The following is a 13,226-nucleotide window of genomic DNA, read 5'->3' on the forward strand; positions in this document are numbered from 1 at the left end:
TCAGCAGCAGCAGCAGTGTGTCATACTTCCTATTAGGCTATGGCAGCGGCGGACTGAAATCACCTCGCACGTATAAGTTACCGGTTCTATAATAGTTTGTTTACCTGCTGTCATTGCTACAGACGCAGAGTAGCTTGCAGTGCTAGCTTCTTCAATCTCACAAAAATTGCCATTTTTGGAGAATATACTGATACGTTTGAAGACTCTGATGAGGATTTTTCCCCCACCCAAACCCAACCGTACCTGTACAAGCTTGAATATACAGAGGAAGAATTGCGCGAGAGGGATGCTCTGACGAACGTGAACGAGCGTCTGTGGAGACCGAGATAGCCCCCGCTGGAGCTGAGAACCGGGACCGCTGGTCCCACCAGCTAGTCGGTATGAGTGTTTCTAATGCCATGGTAATTTGTACCATTGACTTGCACTAGCCATAGCACCAGCGAACTCGGCAACTAGAAGAACTGAATTAAATTTCTTGAAAACGTCTCCAGACGTCTCCATCACACCGGCTGAGTTGGAAAATAGGTCTTATGTCCAAAATTCTGAACTATCCCTTTAAATTAGAACATTTTTCCAATTTCTTTGTATGGAAATCATTTTGTGCCACGAGGAACTGAAATGTAATTATTTACATCTGAATTGAATTCTGTTGGCATAGTGGTTAGCGCGGGTGGTTAGCGAATTGGAATGTTCTCCCAGTGTTTGCGTGTGTTTTCTCTGGGTTCTCTGGCTTCCTCCCAGTCCAAAAACATGCAGATTAGGTGAATTGGTCACTCTAAATTGACAGTAGGTGTGAGAGTGTGAGTGAATGCAGGGTTTCCCCCAGAAAATCTACTATTAACAATACTTAAACACCAACTATAAAGTCTTACAAAAAACACACTCTTTAAATTAAAATAAGTAATATCAGTTTTTTTTCCACTTAAGTTAAATACTAATTAAGTAATCGGCCAGCGAATCTTAACACTCTAACACACCTTTTACTTTTTAGCATATCTTTTTAATTTTTTCATGCATATTGTTAAACATTTGCCAGGTTGTGTATTTTTGAGTGTTTTAAAAAAATATATTTTTTTTATTTAGTCCATTGTAAACAATGTGAACTGAAATGCTAGCACTATTTCACCTACGCACCAAAATGTGCTCATTAAAACCCATTCAAATCACTATTTTTGATCCTGCTCAAATATAAAGTAAAAAACATGAATCTTCTAATTTTTTTACATCATTTGAAGCAAAAGGCTTTAAATGGGGGCTCTGACCAATTTCTATCAAGTTTAGTAATTTTTATTTTTGGCACAAGGAGAAGAAAAATGTATTTTTCTGATCAAGGGCACTCCCACTAAACGCGCCCCCCCCCCACCCTCGCTCCACATAAGGTCTGAGACAGAAATTATGTGTGGGTATGTGAGTGCATGTGTGTGGGCATGTGTGCATGTGAGTGTGCGCTTGTGCACATGCACCTGTCTTCAACGTGCACAGTGCATTTACAGTGTGACAGAATGCGGAGGCACTAAAAATGGTACGCGATGCGTTCATTGGATTCGGACACCAACACAGCCGATGTGGAATACTTCCCGGGGGCTTTCTTGTGTCCCACCAGCTCCACCGACTCTTCTTTGTGGAAAAACCGAGAGATCTGGGGCCTCATGTACAAAGACTTGCGTGGATTTCCTACTAAATCTTGGCGTACACCAAAACCCAGAAACGGTCGTACGCAAATAAATTCAGATGTATCAAAGTGTGCTTACACGTTCCCTTTGTACATCCCAAATCAACGTGGAATTAAGCGCACATGCAGAGGTGCCAAACTCCTCCCTGTCCACGCCCCATTTACATATTCAAATCAATTTAAATAAAACATGCATTCACATCTTTGATCAAATAACGCACTGAACAAAGGAAAGTAAAGGAATTTCACACAGTCTGAGCAAGAGATTCTAGTGAATGAATGAAAACACGCAGGAAGATTTTGTTTGGTACACTGTCAACAGGGATAAATATGACAAAAAAAGACGTCAGTGGGAGCGTGTGTGAGTCTGTAAATGCCGTGGGATCCGAGCAGCGCACACACACACACACACACACACACACGCACACAGATTATAAAGAAATGGTCAGATCTCAAGGTGGAGGTGAAGTGGAGGGTTTCTGCTCACCGCCGAAGCAAAGTGACCGCAACAGGTCATACAATCAGCTGCTCACATCGCTTGTGCGTAAAGATGGCAGGATATTAAACACTTTGACTCATGTTTAATTTTTTTATTTTTTTCCGATTACATGAGGGAAACCGGCTCTCGCTGAAAATTGCGCTTTAATGTTGGCCTGTTTCACAGTATTGTATGGGAATTTGATGTACCTGGATGACATTCGGATGATTCCGTCCCACACAGCTGGCATGGCTCGGCTCAGGGTTGACTGGCTCACTCCTGACCGAAATCGGTTTATGAGCCTGTTCATCATTATCATCGTTTGCAAGTAAATCCTCGCGATCCCTACATAATCGCTCACGCCGGATTGCACCATTTGCAAAGCGTTAATTGTTCATAAGTGTGTCTCTGATGTGCGCATCACTCTATGACTACTTGTTTTTACATTATTAACAGTTTCCCAGCATCACCACTAAGTGTCGCCAAAGGAACAATAGCTGTAGAAACGGGCGTACGCCAGCCATGAAGTTGGCGTGGGCACCGCACATTTCCACGGTCATTTCACATTTCATACATCTGAACGCGTGGAAAAGGACGTACGCCTCGTTTTTGTGCGTACGCAACCTTTGTACATGAGGCCCCTGGGCACCCACAAACACCCTGACGCTACAGTTCAAGCCTCCAGACTCAGGACTAACTCCAGAACTCCAGTTCGGTAAAATACCGGATACCGTTGCATCCCTAGTATCTATAATTAGTATCTAACAATTTTTATAGCTTGTATTTGTATTGGTGCTCTAGGTATGTTAAAACTGGTATTCTGGTAATCTGACATTACAAAAAAAAAATTGTTATGCAAAAAAAAAAAATGATGTTCTGGTAGTCTTTTACATATACCAGGCTGCAATGATCAAAACAATAATAATCCAGTTTGCATCAAGTGTATTGAAAATAATAAATTTTTTGTCATTTCTTTTTTAAATCATAAAATAAGGTGCATCAAGACTAAACCTGGTAAACCTGTTATGTAAGGGTTAAACATAATATATATATATATATATATATATATATATATATATATATACATATGTGTATATATGTATATATATATATATATGTATATATATATATATACGTATATATACATACATATGTGTATATACATATATGTGTATATACATATATGTATATATACATACATATGTGTATATACATATATGTGTATATACATATATGTGTATATATACATATGTGTATATACATATATGTGTATATATATATATGTATATATATATATATATATATATATATATATATATATATATATATATATATATACATACATATGTATATATATATATGTATATGTATATGTATGCAAGCCCTAGTGTCTAATATGCCATAAAATATTGGAGGGGAGTGGAGACCCCCGGAGGGGAAGATGGGGGATAGACCCACTACTTGGTGGACCCGCCCCCAACCCCCCCAATGGTCTTCCCGTATCTCCCCCAATGCCCTAGTTGTGTGTGTGAGAGTGATATACCAGATCCGGTGGGGGAGCATGGAGGACAGGCAAGGTTGACCACCCAGGCCGGTTGCTAGCTTCCTGACTAGCAGAGCCGTGTGCGGCAAATATATTTTTTTTTACTAGTTTTGTTGGTGAGTTCAGTATGTTCTATGAACATTATTCCTGGTCCTCTGTGACATATTAGGAGGATTTTATGGCCAGTTGCTTTAGATTTATTACATAATGCACCTTTAACCTTGGTGTTGCCCCATTCTCATCAAAGTGTTTGATAATGTCAGTCAGAGTGCCTTTGCTAATTCTGAAAAATTAAAGAAAATACTTGTTTCAGATCATGGTTCATGCTGGCAACAGGCACCTTATCATCTGACTGTGGGTGTGTTCATCCAAACTGAATCTGAATCAGTATAGATTGATCAGTAGTATTGCTTGAACTATGTGTGAATGTCACACCTTTATGTGCATGAATCGCACGTGTAATTAACACATGTTCATCACACATTGTGTTAATCACACATGTAACCACATGTGTGTTAATCACGTGTAATTCATGCAGGCAAAGGTGTGACATTCATACATTATTCAATGCAATGTTGGGTTTCGAACACAAGAGTTTCATCTCAAAGCATATGAATTATCAAACTGAACCTACAGGCGTCTTATTTTAAAAACAATAATGAGCTAGTCAATCTTAAGTATAGCTAACAACAATATGGCGACATAACATTCTGAAATGCACCAGAAGTGTTATCCGCACGTTATTCAATCACAGCAGATGGTGGCACATGCTCCCGTTACAGCTTATAATACGAGCATCTGATCGAACACAAGTTTCGATGTGTGCATCATTCTCATTGTAAAAAGACAGTACTGAGCTAGCTAGCTAGCTAATAGCAAGTATAGCTAATAACAATGTAGCCACATGGCGTTATGAAAGGCACAGTGGATTATTAAAAGACAGCATCCCTATGTGTGTCTGTATGGGACTTTGAATGAACACTAACATAACATAGATTATTCCAAAACTTGTGAGGCGGACAGCATACACAGCTTCATTACTTGAGTAAAAGTACACATTTCCCTTGCTAAATTTTACTTGAGTAAAAGTAAAAGTACTACAGTCAGATGTCTACCTAAGTAAAATTACTGAAGTACTTGTTTTTAAAAGTACTTGAGGTATCAAGAGTGCAAGAGTACATTTTCTAAATATTGCATTACTACAGCCACAGTGCTTACATTTGCATATAGAAATGTGCTACATGGAGTTATGAAAAATGTTAATGTTAATACCTTGAAGAATGTAAAAGGAATTGAAAGTAAAATCAAGTAATTTTCATCTTTTTACCATTTTGCTTTATTTAACATTTTGTAGGTCTTCCATTGTGGGAATGATGCATATATAAATGTGTGGAACTTTCTAGCAGTTATTGAGTGTGTCTGGACAGTTGTAAACCAATGTCGGAATCGTTGTCAAAGAACACGGTGCCGAGCAGAAAAATGCCGCCGTTGTCATTGAAGAACAGCGCTGGGACCCCTAAAGACACCACAACAACGAGCGAGCCAAAGCTGAGAGCCAATGGGGCCGTTAAAGGGCGAAAGAGGCCACTACAATGGAGGAGCCGGGGACAAGAGCTAACGGGGCAGTTAAGGGGCAGAAAAAGTACCGTAGCTGTGAGTAAAGTGGAGCTGTGTCGACTACTGGTAAAGAGACCAACAGTCACTAAAGAGACTACCAAATAGTCAACGCTGAGCTACGAAAGGAGGCTAGCAGCTGCTGAGTAGCCGACGTGTGTTGTCTCTGCTGAGACTCGACGTCACTGGCCAAAGACGAATCGTCACTGCTGAGACTCAAAGTCGTGGGCTGAGTATGCATTGTCGCTGCTGAGACTCGACAACAACAGAAGCAGCAGAAACAGCATCGGTGGAAGGGCACGAATCAGAAAAGGATACAGACGGTGTTCATGAAGAATCTGAGCCTGCACCGAGTGAGGACAACCTTGCTCAGGCCGAGGCTGAGACTGAACCACCGTGCGAAGCTGCGATGGCTGAAATTGAACCAGTGTCCGAAACTGCGATGGCCGAGACTGACATTGCCTGAACCAGAGGCTTAGGCAGAGACTGAGGACTATGTCGAGCCAGAGGTAGTTGGGAATCCTGAGCCAGAGGCGATGACCACTGTCCGAACCTACTCTAGATGTTGATGGTGATGATCTCCTGGGAACAGGTAAACGTGTGAGACCTCAAGGTTCAGTAGCCGAGAAGGCCACTGACGAGATTGGAGGCTTCTGCTGAGAAAGGCCCAGAAGTCCTCAACCCCATTAGAGCGGTTCTCCTCAGATTCAGGGAGGGAAGCACGCAACCATTGATGACATCACCAATCACCAAGACGTACAATTCAGTGTGGCTGGAAGAACAAAAAGTCCACATGCATCAATCCATGTGGAGAGACTCATCGTCTGATGAGATTGAGGACTGCGCTGTCGTGAGAGTGAACATGGGAAACAAGCCCACTGGATACATTGCACAGGTCGCCATGGCGCAGTTGCCCCAGTTCACTGATATGAAGGAGGAAAGAGGAGTTATCGAGGAAAACGCCTATGTCGACGATCTTCTCGCTTCCCACAACGACTTACAGCACCAAGATGAGATCCTGAAAGCAGTGGAAAAGATCCTGAAAGGAGGGTTTTTACCTTAAATCCTGGGTCCGGTCAGGTCAAAGTGGGAGGAAAGACGAGACAAATCCAACCCAGACTCTGGTGCCGCCCAATCAACTAAGGGGAGAAGACAACAACCTTGTGCAAGGAGACAACCCTTTGGAAATGGCCCCCATTAACTTCTCTAAGAGGGAAGAAAATGGGAGCCATGATTGACCCCATTGAAGAAGAAGTGGATGTAGAGACACCAGGGGCCTCATGTATAAACTGTGCGTACGCACAAAAAGACGGCGAACGCTTGCTTTCACGCACACGATGGCATTTTATAAAAATGTACTTGGCGTGGAACCTAGTGGACCGCAGCGCAAACTCTCAAGCTGCCGTGAGAATATTCGGAGTGCTCCGCAAACTCTTGTCAGGTGGAGACGCTGCAATATTAAGCTCTAAAACTTGTCACAGTGTTTCAAAATAATATTATTAATGGGTCTACAGTGACAAACGTGAATTATTCTGTGACGAACAACAATGATACCACGTACGTTTGAGCATGTGGGGATAAGATCAGAGGACACTGAAGACAAAACTGATCCCGCGCACAAACACACACTTTTCTCTAAGTCTTACTTTGAGCAAATAACTGAAATTGATTTAACACAAATTAATATTTTCTTTATGTAAATAGACACACAGCTGCTGACGTGAACGCATGAACACACGTCAGTCTACAATGTTTTAAACGCTCCAAAATAAAGTTACAAACTAATTTGTTGTAAGATAATGGGACTTTAATGTTGAGTAGAACATTTCCATTTCCCATTTTAATCCATACGATAACAAAATAACTGCCAAAAAGTAATTCCACCACCGCTGCGCCTTTCCTCAGAAGAAACAGCTGATGCAGGTGCGCGCTTGTCAGCCGCTGGAGACTCCGGAGCACCTGAGACACCGGCACACTAGCATCTTCTTCCTCCCTCTTCCTCCCTCCCCAGCATCCACAACACAATCAGTGACAGTAATGAATCATTATATGCAGTAACTCAATGAGCTCAATCTGCTTATTCTGTGCGTAATGCGTGTGTGCATAACTGGATGATGACGCGTGACACTGATAGATTTATAGATTGTTGAAATGATCTGTAAATTCAGCTCACATGGATAAGTCATGTCTAAAAAAACATGTTACATCAGAAAAACAACACACACAGGATCAACTATCAATGCACAGCCAGTTTTTTTAAACATCAACATTAATATGAGAGCAGCCGCGGTGACCCTCACATTTAGTTCATTCTAATTCCAAATGATCAAACAAACAAAAAATATTAATATATTTCTTCAAATGTATACATCATAAATCGATGTGTCGCACACTTTCCATCGTTTTCTTTTATTTTCCTCTTTGCTGCTGCATTTGTCATTGTTCCTCAAGAAGGAGGCGTCAGAGAGGGCGTTTTAGAGTCATTTGTATATTAATTTGTGGGTGGAACGAGGGCGTGGTGTGTTACTCATTCACCTCCGCTCAGTTTCACGTTTGATGGGATGTATAAAGAGAAGGTGCGCAGGACTTGGCGTACGCACGGTTTTTTAAATCTGAGAATTTCTTTGCGTACGTACTATCAAATTTTGTGAGTACGCCCTCTTTCAGTATGAAAGCTGCGCACTCTTTTATACATGAGGCCCCAGGACTCTGGAGCCCTCTTATCCTACTGAGCCAGATTGCTGGGCGGAACGACCCCTGGGATCAAGGCAGGTGGTTCAGAGTTAGAATACTCCACCTGGTGTTTCAGGATGGATCCCTGCCAGTGGAGAAGTGGTTGGCTCATGCAGGGACAGCCCCTGTTTCAGCAAAGTGGGAGGCTGCAGCAACAGTGAAAGAACTCGAAACTGTGTTCCTAGACCTGTCCATTGCCGCCCAAAAGGGAGTCACATTTCCTGTGACGATGGTAGACAGACTCGTCAGCAGAGATGAAGCTTCAGGGCCCCTGCGGTGCTTTGGTAGAGTCCAAACCTTCACTCAGGAAGGGTCTGGAGTGCCCCTTGTCCCCGACAATGCTTGGATTAGCTCTCTCCTCACACAGAGGGCCCACAGAGTTAATCACGAGGGCATTGCTGGAACACTGCTCCGAGTGAGGCCTAAAGCATGGGTGGTGCAGGGGCCTAGGGTCATCAAAAAGATCGTTAACTCTTGTGTGCACTGCCATAGAACCAAAGCAAAGATAGGCAGACAAGTAATGAGTGACCTCCCCCTTGAACGAACTGAACCAGCCACACCGTTTGAGTTACTGGTGCTGGACCTCTTCAGGTCCTATATCGTCAGAGACACTGTGAAACGGAGAACTAAGATGAAAGTCTAGAGTGTGGTGTTCAGCTGTATGGCCTCAAGAGCAGTGCACGCTGACGGAAGGATAACACCTCTTAAAGAGGTACTCTTGGAAGAGTACCAGCGCTCTCAGGGGCCACCCAAGAAAACTCTGGTCAGATCAAGGAACCAACTTCATGGACACCCGGCCGGTATTAAAGGAGCTTTACAATGTTTCTTAATAACCAGATCCAGGCAAAGGCAGCAGCCACAGGGACTGACTGGACTTGGGTGTTTCACCCAGCAGACTCTCCACACCAGAACGGAGCGGCTGAAGCAGGACAGGAAGGAGGACTCTGTCATCTTCAAGTCTCTGACCACAACAGCCTTCGCTACAGGCTGTGACAAACCCAGTGATCCAGATGGACCCTGGCATTTAAAGACTTTTTCACTTTTTATTCTTGTCATTATGTATTGTATGTTTTGGGTAACATCTACTGCACGTCTGTCCGTCCAGGGAGTGGATCCCTCACCTGTGGTTCTCCCTAAGGTTTCTACCCTTTTCCCTGTTATAAGGGTTTTCCCTGGTAGTTTTTCCTTACCCTGGTCGAAGGTCTAAGGACAGAGGATGTTACCAACCCTGTGAAGTCCCGTGAGACAAACTATGATTTGTAAACTGTGGGCTATACAAATAAAGATTGATTGATTGATTGAAGCCAGCGGTCCATGTACTCAAAAGGGCACTGAGTAATGTTGGTGAGGAGGGCAACCTGACAGCACTGGAGTTCCAGACCCTCCTCAACCTAGCAGCCAATCTGTCTAATGAGAGACCTATCGGTGCCAGAGCCCAAGTAGGAGATGAGCTGGTAGGAGTTATCACCCACAACACACTCCTGCTAGGTCGTACTGGGATATTTGAGTATCCAACCTACCCTGTTGTAAGACTGAGAGTGATTAAAATCAAAGTCGACGAGTTCTGGAAACAGTGTTGTCAAAGTGTTTCGGTTAGGGATCAAGACCACCCCGCCTCCACCAGTTGGTAGAGTGTTTCGGTTAAGGTTCAAGACCAACTCAACAATTGACAATTATTATTATTTTTTTTTTTCACTAATCTTGCCTTTTTGCAACTTTAAAACATTATTGTTAGAAAACAACTGTGTGACATGGTGTCAGAGCACGATACATTTTGTAGTGAAGACAAAGCTTCAGTCTGATTCAACTGTGTGATTGTAGTGTGCTCCTGTTTTACTGCCCTCCTCATGGCTTTTACCATGTAGGGAGTTGAGCAGTGTTGGACTGAAGGATTTTATGTGGACAGTGAAGTGGACACAGCACAATAGTGGGACCAGTTCTAGTAGTTGCTAGAAAATAAAACTGTAGAAGAAGAAGATATTTACAGCAACAAACATGTTGCATCACTGATACGAGTGTAGAGATGAAATATGAAACCGTAAAAAGGATATTTAAAGAGCCCATATTATACCCTATTACCCCAAGTTAAACTAGTTCCTGATGCCCTAATGAACATGTCTGTGTCATACTTTAGTCAAAATATCATAAGGATGAAGCACAAAAGCAGTTCAATAACCCTGCCAAAACAGCCCTTTTCAGAATGCTCGGGCTGTCATATGGCAGGGTGCCATATGACATCAAAAATTAGTGTTGTAATTATCTACAATGTTTTGCAAAATAAATACTTATTCTTTTGTACGTCGTAAAGATATGGGAGGGGGAACACATTATTTTAGACTGTTTACCTGTCTGCCATAATTTGTATCCCCCCATACGATGTCCCCGCCCATCAAGTGCTGTTGAATTCGCAACCAAAACGTTTGAAGTTGCAAACAAAGAGGACTGATTTGCAAACAAAGTTTTTTTTTTAAATGAAAGCAATGAGGACTGATTTATAAGCAAAATGGCTGTATGTTTTTACTTACAAACATTAGTTTTGATTGAATTTGAAGAAATATGTTCTTGTTTTTTTTTTTTTTGCAACCTGTTCTGTTTCGATCTCAAATTTCTCAAGCGGTATTAACGTGTTCGAGCTTGAAGCGCGCGAGTCGATGTGCGCCCACCTCGACACTTGCGCCCTGAGATCGTCTCTCATTCATTCATTCACTGTTTGCTGTTGTAGTTATTATCAGCGCCGTCCATGCGGATGTTGGGCTGTGGAGGAAAAGTCATGTTTTACTTCCTGTTAAGTGCATTACACTTTCTGTTGGGAGGACATTGTTTGCATGTTCAGGATAGGCCCCTGGCCTCACATATCAAGTTCCGTGCAGTTCGGTCAATGTACGGTAAAGTTTGAGGGCACTTCCTGTTTAAAATTCCTGTTGGGTCAGAGCGTGTCCATTAACATGTTCAGGGAAGTTCCCTTGACTCACTTATCATGTTGCGTGGAGATCGGGCAATGTACGGCAAAGTAACATTCTACTTCCTGTTTTGGCGTTCCACTTCCTGTTTGGAGTTTAGCTTTTGCAGACATGTCCAGGATAGGTTCCTGGTCTCACAAGGCAAGTTCCGTGCTGATCAATCAATGTACGGTCAAGTTAGAGGGCACTTCCTGTTTAAAATCGCTGACTTCCTGTTGGGTCAAAGGCGTGTCCATTAACATGTTCAGGGAAGTTCCCTTGACTCACATATCATGTTTCGTGGAGATCGGGCAATGCACGGCAAAGTTACATTCTACTTCCTGTTTCGGCGGTTCGACTTACTGTCAGGAGGTCGTCTATTGCTGACATGGTCAGAGCGGTTTTGTGGTCTCACATATCACGTATTAGGAGGATACAACAATCCCTGTTATAGCAGCATAAAGAAGTGTGAAATGTAATGTTATATCCGTCAACAAGGTGGTGCTGTTTTATAAATTGAATATTTTCATATAGAGGTCTTCAGTGTCGGACTATCATCAATCCAAGGAAATTTGGTTGAGATTGTAACAGGATTTGCAGCGTTATAACAGTTTGTTTTTGGTTGCACAGTAAAGGCATAGTCTGCTGTCACCAGGGGGCACTGTTTTAGACATTGAACATTGCCATATAGACTTCTCCAGAGCATCAATCCAGGGAAGGACATTGGATCCTCCAACGCAAAGTTATAAGCGTTTCGTTGTCTGTTTTTACAAATCAGAATGTTTGCCAACTTTGGCGACCCCTATCTTCTTACGCCATGCGACATTTTAAAAATCTTCAATAACTTTTGATCCTCAACTCGTCCACTTTGACCTCACCATGTTTGAAGGTGATAGCACAAAAGCTCTAGGACTAGTTCGTTCAAATGTAAAATAAAATTATTTCTATTGTCACCAGGTGGCGCTGTTTTCGAAATTGAATATTTTCATATAGACGTCGTCAGGTCTGGAGGAACATCAATCGAAGGAAGTTTGGTTCAGATTGGACCAGGACTTGCAAAGTTATAACAGTTTGTCTTTTTGTCGCAAAAATCTGACTTTGCACCCCGCGTGGCTAAACCGTTAAACAATGCGCTATCACATTCAACAAGCATCATCTACCATGTGTGTTCAATGTTTCAGTGTTATTTTGAGTTGGATACGACAATCTCTGTAAAAGTTATTACCGAAATCGTAAATACACTTTTTTTTTGTATATTTTCTTCCACCATCAGGAGGCGATGGTTTCAATCGTGATCATTTTTGCATAGGTGTCTTCAGCAACTACCCATCATCAATCATGGCAAGTTTGGCTCCGACTTGACCTTCCATCGCAAAGTAATAAGCGTTTAGTTGCGTGTTGGGAAAATTCGGAATTTTCGCCAAATTTGTCCCCCCCTATCTCGTGCGCCATGCAATATTACAAAAAACCTTCCAGATTATTTCGTACCTCAACTGGTCCACAGCGACCTCGCCAAGTTTGAAGGTGATTGCTCAAAAACTGTAGGATTTGGGATACACGACAAGCACTGGTATAAATACGCCAAAAACGCCTCCGTTTTCGCCTTCAATCCAAAATGGCGGCCTTCCTGTAGGATTCACAGGAAACTTGTCACCGACTTTATTTAAAGATCAACCTAATGAACGTGTGTACCAAGTTTCGTTCATGTACGTTATACCTGACAGGAGTTGACCTAGCAGCACTTTTTTTCGTCAGTGTTTGGCCCCGCCCACTTCCATTTCTTGACGCACATTCCCCAAACCACTTTCATTTGGCGATTTAAGCCAGGTCTGATGCTGTCCCATAAATTTGAGAGGTTTGGGATACGTTCAGGCTTTCAAAAACGCGCATTCCATTTGGGAAGAATACTAATAATAACTCTTTCAGTTACAATAGGTTTCTTGCACAGTCGTGCTCGAACCCTAATAATAACTCTTTCAGTTTCAATAGGTTTCTTGCACAGTCGTGCTCGAACCCTAATAACTCTTTCAGTTACAATAGGTTTCTTGCACAGTCGTGTTCAAACCCTAATAACTCTTTCAGTTACAATAGGTTTCTTGCACAGTCATGCTCAAACCCTAATAACTCTTTCAGTTTCAATAGGGTTCTTGCACAGACTGTGCAAGAACCCTATTGAAACTGAAGGAATTCTTTATTATTAGGGTTCGAATACGACATGTTCGAAATACATGTTTCTTCAATAATTTG

The 13,226-nt window shown here is 42.2% G+C and overlaps 1 protein-coding gene across 1 annotated transcript in view; it reads left to right on the forward strand.

Moving 5' to 3' along the window:
* ngfrb (nerve growth factor receptor b) overlaps positions 1 to 13,226 on the forward strand; it is a gene marked incomplete at both ends in the record, with an annotated part of 120,677 nt that overhangs the window by 51,150 nt on the left and 56,301 nt on the right. The gene's annotated exons all lie outside the window — the stretch shown is intronic.

Source organism: Microchirus variegatus, assembly GCF_963457635.1.
Source record: "Microchirus variegatus genome assembly, chromosome: 2".
NCBI classification, from domain to species: domain Eukaryota; kingdom Metazoa; phylum Chordata; class Actinopteri; order Pleuronectiformes; family Soleidae; genus Microchirus; species Microchirus variegatus.